General features: G+C 35.7%; 1 protein-coding gene across 2 annotated transcripts in view; it reads left to right on the top strand.

The window, feature by feature from the left end:
• The first annotated feature begins 5,987 nt into the window (after positions 1 to 5,987).
• Positions 5,988 to 7,956, top strand: part of c15h14orf180 (chromosome 15 C14orf180 homolog) — a 43,636-nt gene continuing 41,667 nt past the window's right edge. The window contains exon 1 of one of the 2 annotated variants that reach the window (XM_089120518.1): positions 5,988 to 6,307. The gene's annotated coding sequence lies outside the window, so the exon portion shown is untranslated. The remainder of the gene's footprint in view (positions 6,308 to 7,956) is intronic. The other variant, XM_089120519.1, reaches the window with a different exon arrangement.

Here is a 7,956-nt window from a genome sequence, read left to right as displayed (position 1 = left end):
ATGGACAAACCCAGCCATTGGGTTACATTTTTATATTAAATTTTTAACCCCATATTTGACCCAGAATTGGGTTAAAACAACCCAGCATTATTTAGAGTGTAGTGTTATAGTATTCATTAGCTAATATTTTGAATGAGCTTTGAGTTTTATATTTAGTTTAAATTCCAATCTTTAAAAAAACCCAAAATGTTTGTAATTTGTATTGTTTTTTATATTTCTACTTAATAAGTATTATTATTTTTTAGAGTGCACTATCATATTCATTAGCTAATATTTTGAATGAGCTTTGAGTTTTATATTTAGTTTAAATTAGTTTAAATATCTTATATTATTTTATCTTAAATGTTGCCAGGGCAACATTTCTCATTTTAGTTTAAAATAAAAAAATATATATATTATTATTTTCATGTAACATTTATATTTTATTTTATTTCAGCTTTTTAAACAATTTTTAATAGTTTTACTTTCAGCTAACAGTAGAAACACAGTTTCCAACAGTCTTCAGTTCATTTTCTCCTTAGGGAAATGTGTTTTAAATGCGAACTTACATACCTTAAAGGACAATCCTGCTGTGAGATCTGAGGCTGTTAATGGATAGTTCTGCTGAAGCCGTCAGTCGCCGTTATTTATTTTTCAAATAATTTTTATTTTATTTTATTAAAAATACACATTTCGACAAGAAAAATGTGTCAAAAGAGCTATTTGGAGCAAGTTGATATATTAAACTTTTGCCGTATCCGGTCGTCAAAACTCCGAACACATCTTCCTTTTTTAAGAATAACTTAAAGGAGTAGTTCACTTTTAAAGAAACTTTTGCTGATAATTTACTCACCCCCATATCATCCAAGATGTCATTCTTTCTTCAGACGAAAAGAAATTATGGGGGTTTTTTTCTCCATATAATGGACTTCAGTGGGAACCAAACGGTTCAAGGTCCAAATGACTGTTTCAGTGCAAACTGCAAACTGTTCAAAGGGCTTTAAACGATTCCAGATGATGAATAAGGGTATTATCAAGCGAAACGATAGCTCATTAAAAAAAAAGGTTAAGTTTTATAAGCTCAAGTGGTTGAACTTATAAAACCATTTGAATAATTTTTTTAAGCGGCTTTTATTGTGGCCAGCCTAAAGCACACCTGTGCAATAATCATGCTGTCTAATCAGCATCTTGATATGTCACATCATGAGGTGGATAGATTATCTCGGCAAAGGAGAAGTGCTCACTAACACAGATTTGTGAACAGTATTTGAGAGAAATAGGCCTTTTGTGTACATAGAAAAAGTCTTAGATATTTGAGTTCAGCTCATGAAAAATGGGGGCAAAAACAAAAGTGTTGCGTTTATAATTTTGTTCAGTGTATATTTAGCATTTTACATCGATGTCAAAGCAGACACAAATCTGTGTGCACAAAAACACAAAAACAACAACCTGTTCATAAATCCCATATTGACACAATCATTCTATAAGCTCCTTCCTTAATCAAATTGTAAAGCTTTTGGATGTTACAAAACTGTCAAAAACCAGGTTGTGGTTTGATCCAGTGTTTACTTTCCTGGGATATGTCTGACGTCCATCCTTTGGGAACTCATTCTGACACCTGGGTAATTCTTCAACCAGTTCAATCAGGTATCTCCAGATTCCAGAAAATCCGGGATGAATCGCCTCATTGTAAGGCAGCACCATAGATGTTCACCTAGCGGTCGTTTATTCTTCTCCAGGCGTCTCCGTTAAGAATGGCAAACTCTCTCCAAGCCCCAAGAGGTTTTGAGTATCAGCTTATTGTGTTTTATAGCTTAGCATGATGTTTGGGGTGGCCGTGGAGCTTGACCTCGAAGGTCATTGTCCTTGACTCCCTGGCTTTATTCTTGACACAACAGGCCCAGAAAAGACCACTCTATGGACCCCGCAGTGAATAAAAGTAGATTTATGGGCTGTTGCTGCTGTGTTGACACACAAGATGTAATTATGCATCAAACAACGGCTACTGCACCCTGTTAAGGTTTAGCTGGATTGGTTTCGAGGCAAGAGCTGAAACAAGGAGACAAAGTAGGAACATTGGAGAAAATAAGGACTGTGTATAGATGTGTCAATGTGAACAAAATACTGCCCTCCTCGGATTTAGATCTCTATTTTTCTCTTCCTTTCAGTCTGTTGCTTCATGCACACTGTTTGTAAGTGGATCAATAAAGTCAATTCATGAGTCTGCCACCTTTCATGAATTAGATTTCTCTCCTAATCAATATGTTCCCATCTGACTGCATCATCACTTAGCCTATTCTGTCCAGCTCGTCTCAGCAAGCTTCTTTCTTAGAAAACATAATATAATATGCTATATCCCATATAACAGTATTAGTCGTATTGACCCAGGATTCACTGTCTGTCTGCAAATGGTTCATATCAGCTGCATTAGCAATGTCTTTTTCATATTGTGACTGTCTCAAGTCATAGAAATATTTACAATGGATTCGATTTCATCATGGGTGTTGAGTCATTCTGTTGATGTATGTCACTAAGTTTGTTTTAAGATGTGCTTCGTGAATTTTATGCTGTGAGGTTTCAATAAATATAATTTTAAAAAACTCATCCAAATGAAACATCAAACCAACAAGTCTATCTATTTTCTGCTCAAGATGTGAGTTTTTGTTTTTCGGAACAAAGAAATTGATTCAGTGCCATTAATGTTCACACTGAAATTACTGCCTGGCTTCATCTCCAGTGGGTTTGCTTACAGTATGTTATCCTCGCGCTCTAATTCACCGCTAGATTTATGGCCTTTCGGGAGGACGAGAAACTGAGCCTGTTTGATCACGGGTTAGATTCTGATTTACCATCCACAGCTTAATTAAGTTACACGGCACCATCGTGTTGGCCAGCTGCTGGGAGACGGAGCGCTGTGAGCGCTGGAAAGGATATCTGGTTGCACAGCCTTCCCTGAGCGGTCCCCGGGGAGCTTTGCAGTTGGACAGAAGCCTTTCTGGTACCCATAAGGCCAAGCTTGACTGATGCATGTGTAATTCATATCTCTATGTAGACCTGACATGGCTTCCTAAACGTATGAGCGTGGTGTCAAGTGAACATGAAACTTTAACTTCAGTCTGTCAGGGGAGACATATATTATAGTGGATGTTTTGTTGTACTATGGATCACTTTCAGCCCTTTTGTAAATTGAGACATATGCAGTTTTATACGTTGAAACGCCTTTTCAGGATCACCAAATTATAATAAATAAATAATGGTAACACTTTACAATAAGGTTTCCTGTGTTAGCATTAGAAAACATAAACTAAGAATAACCAATACTTTTACAGCATTTATTCATCTCAGTTAATGTTAATATCAACATTTAGTAATACACGATTAAATCGAACAAATCTTCATTTTCAATCTTCAACAGGAGAGTCACGAACGCTCATCACAGAACAGAGCAAGGCGACCGTTTGAGCTTATAAAACTTTACTTTTTTATTTATTTTTTAAATGGCCGATCGTTTCGCTAGATAAGACCCTTATTCATTATCTGGTGTCGTTTAAAGCCCTTTGAACAGTTTGCAGTTTGCACTGAAACTCTCATTTGGACCTTGAACCTTTTGGTTCACATTGAAGTCCATTATATAGAGAAAATCCTGGAATGTTTTCATCAAAAACCTTAATTTCTTTTAGACTGAAGAAAGAAAGATGTGGACATCTTGGATGACATGGGGTGAGTAAATTATCAGCAAAAGATTGTTTTTTTTAAGTGAACTATTCTTTTAATAACAAATAATATATGAATGGATTGTGTGAGTGAATGATTCAATGATTCAGTGTTTTTGAATGAATAATTTGAAAGGATTATTCAATGACTCATTCATAAAGACTTATTTGTTTTGATTTGGAATGAATCAGCATTTAAATAGAGTGAATGATTCAATGACTCATGCATGAAGAACTTTATTTGTTTTATTTTGGAATGAATCAGGATTTTTTTAACAAACCTGTTGAGTGAATAATTCAGTCTCTCATTAGTATAGACAGTTGCTTATTGCGTTCACCAATGAATCAACATTTTTGAACAAATCTGTTGAGTGAATGATTCAATGGCTCATTTACAAAGACAGTATTTTTTTTTTTTTTGTTAATTAATGACTCAGCATTTTGAACAAATCTGTTTGAGTGAATGATTCAGTGAACACAAGCAGAGTGTTTCTTTCAGTGAAAAGCTCCAGTGCTGTTGAACCTCATATCAGCTTGGCCGATCAAATTTGACGACTGAAACTAATGGTTGTATAACATTATATGTCTTTTGAAGAAGTTCCGCATTTAATCTTTTAATGGTGCTAGAGGACTTTTTTACTTAAAAATATGTTTTGAACATGTTTACCATTTCAAATTGCATTTGTCTAATGAGGAGGGAATCCCATTTCAACAAGTGTGAAGGTTTATGAACTTTTAAATTAAAGTAGTGATTTATCGTCCAATTGAAATGCAATTTGCATTTAAGGTCTAGTTTATGGCCACCGGGGCCCGTCAAGGCCGTTAAATCTTGATAATGAGATTTGCATTATAAAATGAGTAGGATCGAATTCATGATGGCTGATAGGGAGAGATGTGAAATAAAGACCCTCACTCCCCTCTATCATTCCTAATCACATATTCAAGTTATTACAGGACCATTTCCAAAGTCAAAACTGTACAGAGTTAAGATTAAGGAGTCATTACGCCAACAGCTACTCTGTGTATCTGCATGTGGAATTACAAAGATAAAAACACGATTTGTCTTGCTCAGCCATGGATTTTTTTTTTTTTTTTTTTTTTGTCTCCTGTGGCATTCTGTTTTAATACTCATCTATTCCTCTGTCCATTTTGGTTTCCTTTATATAATTTCCTGCTTTATTGGAATACTGCATGGCAGGCTCATGTTCATGACCTGAACCCGTGTCGTTTCTGGCCAGAGTGATCAGTGTTCTTTCATTAATGTAATTTCAGTAATGAATTCTGGGGGTGATCTCACAGTCAGAGCCAATCTAATGCAGATGGTTTTCATGTTCTTTCTCCTTCGTAGCTTTTTAAATCAATATTAGGCCTTAATTCCCCATGTCTCATACTTTTTTCTTCATTAGTAGAATCCCATAGCGTGGATAGAATGAAATGGCCAATGCAAATGTCTCCACTGATGAATTATGTTCAGCATTTAAATATGAAAAACGCTCAACCGAATGCAAAATCAATGAATGGCATTGTTATTTCTGATGAGTTTGTTGAATAAGTACCAAATGTCATCTTATATAGTATATTAGTCACTAATGCCATTGCTCTTGCGTAGGGTTATGGATTTGAACAAACCCTGGAGTCTAAATGTTAGCTATACTGTAGATGTGCTATATGACATAGGAAAAAAAGGTATACTTTCTATTCATTCTATTTCATTTGGTTTTGGAAAATGAAAATTGAATGACTCTAAAAATGTCAGCAAGTAAACTTCAATTCAATTATCAATTATCAATTATTCAATTATCAATTCTTACACATTGATAACAGTACATTTACATCCACACACACACATATATAGTTATAGTTATGAGAAATACCAATAAAATATTATCCTAAACTACTTTTTCGATTATTTTTATTTTTTATAATTTTTTATTTACATTTTTTTTATTTTTTTTAGCAGAACAGTAGTATTACCCAGACATTTTTGACTTGTGTCTCCCAAAAAAATGTCAAATATATAAATAAAAAATGCATCCTTGAATTAATAGTTACCGAAAAATATAGATATATTTTCACCATTGGACAACCAGCATTTGCTTAAGATACCATTGACTTTTTTAATGAATAAAGCTTTGTTTTTGTTTACACATTTGAGGTTAGTTACATAAAACGCATGCTAATATACTGTATCATCAACTCCTTTCTCTTTACCCATGCGGCCAGTTGACCAGACTCTATTTTTTTACCCTGTAAACGAGCTGCTTACTGTTGGTCCTAAACAGAGGAAGCGCAGAACCCTGCGGAGGAAAGTACAAGCTAAGTACTAATTTATAGAGGGGATTGCTTGTGTCCTAGATAATTATTTTTAATGTCACTCATTACAGCGTCGCTGCGGGGGGAGAGCGCTATCAACATTCTTGTTGCTTTGCTTGGACACAATACCATTACAACAATGTCTTTCAATTAACCTTTCCTCTCTTCTATAATCAGCTCTTTCTGCTGGCCAGGCAAGTGCTGGATTAGAGGAGAGTGACTCGGCATTAATGGACTATGACACGGAGACAGAAAGATGGGAAGAGACGGAGATGGAGAGACAACACTTGCTTGCTGAGAGGGTAAGATCCTCTTGGTCCAGGCTTGGCGCCGTTCGAAAACCTTATCCTCTATATCAACCAATTACAGATATCTTGTAGAATCATTTTTAAGAGGGAATAGGAATCTTAAAAACAATACAGTACAAACATTTTTAGCCTATTAGAATGTGAGAATTCCCCTGGATCTGCATAGAGCAATTGCTTACTTCCTCAGAGATAGTGGTTTGGTGCAAACAATTCCATTTCATTTCAAAGCATTTTGCGGTAAAATCCCAAAGTGTCCTTGGAGGGAAATGAAATGAAAAGCGAGTGAAACAGCGTGCTCCCAAATCAGACTAGTGCTGAATCTACTAAATCTGGGACGGGTATTATTCATGGGATGGTTATGAGAATCATGGCATGGCAGTGATGCGGTGAATGTCATAATCAATGTTTCAGAGTGTGTGTCAGTTTTGTTTGCCATGAATCCTGCCAGCATTTCAAACAATCACAGAAAACACATGTCCAAAATGTGTCCACAAATAGTGGCACTGAATTTTAACTCCGTGTTCTCTGGCAAACCTACGGATGTGCATGACTACACATTTTCTATACAAGTTAGATTGCCTGAATGACTAATCGAACTTAAGGAGGGATAATTTACCTTTTTTCCTTCTGTGGATTTTTTTTTTTAAATACTGTTTGGTCACCAAAATTCTTCAAAGTATCTCAACATGTACAAAGTTAATGTGACTTTGTACATGTTGACTATTAAAGTTGAAAATAACGCTAAAGGAAAAGACGAAGAGTAGTCACCATAGATATGTATATAAAGGCTAGATATGTCGTCCACGCTGCTGGCCAATGGAGGTCGACGTCTGCACCTGGCGGCCATCTTGTCACAGGCAGCTCACTCACTCGTAACATTGTGTTAATGGTACATGTACCATTTAAATAACCATAACTTGCTAAATTTTCTACCGATTTTCAAATGGTTTGTTTTGTTATAAACGTCAGAGATGTAGTTATGACACTGCATACTTATGAATAAAAAGTGTGTAAATAAATAATCATCCAGATAATTATAGCCACGTTAATAACGTTTGTAAGAAACCAAACCGTTTGTAAATCCGTCAAGATATCAACGAGATAAGAGTATTTGTGTTCGTGCTGACCACTCATCTTACATCAGCTTGTCTGTGATGGCCGCCGGTGATGACGATGGAAACTCCGCCGTAACACATCTAGCCTTAATATACATATCTATGGTAGTCACCATATAAACTGACTTCTGCAAGCCAGGCTCATTGCAAATACGTGATTGTGTCTACATTTCTGGCAAATCTGAAATGCGTTGCTCCAGATCCAGTTCTCTGCACTTTTCAGGTTGAACAACCACAAGAGGCACTCCATTGTTGATTTGGGTTTATTCAACAGCCCAGTGTCATGAAAAAAACAAGCTTGTCAGTACATAACATAGTATTGTGTGAGAAAGCATGCAAAAAAAAACAAGTCTTTATTAATCGATAATCTGCCCTTTTGTGTGAAAAGGAACAACAGATGTAGGTGTTTTACTGCCTCTAGTGTTCATCTCAGTTAGAAATTGCAGTCAAATGTACTGTATGTATAAGTATGTTTTTGTAGTTCTGCAGAAATGTAGCCAGTCTCAAGTGAGTCTGGGTTGTGTAACA

This window comes from Pimephales promelas, chromosome 15 (assembly GCF_988280905.1).
Source record: "Pimephales promelas chromosome 15, fPimPro1.hap1.1, whole genome shotgun sequence".
In the NCBI taxonomy this organism is placed as follows: domain Eukaryota; kingdom Metazoa; phylum Chordata; class Actinopteri; order Cypriniformes; family Leuciscidae; genus Pimephales; species Pimephales promelas.
Note: the sequence above shows the minus strand (reverse complement) of the source record. Positions and strands in the feature narration are given on the sequence as shown.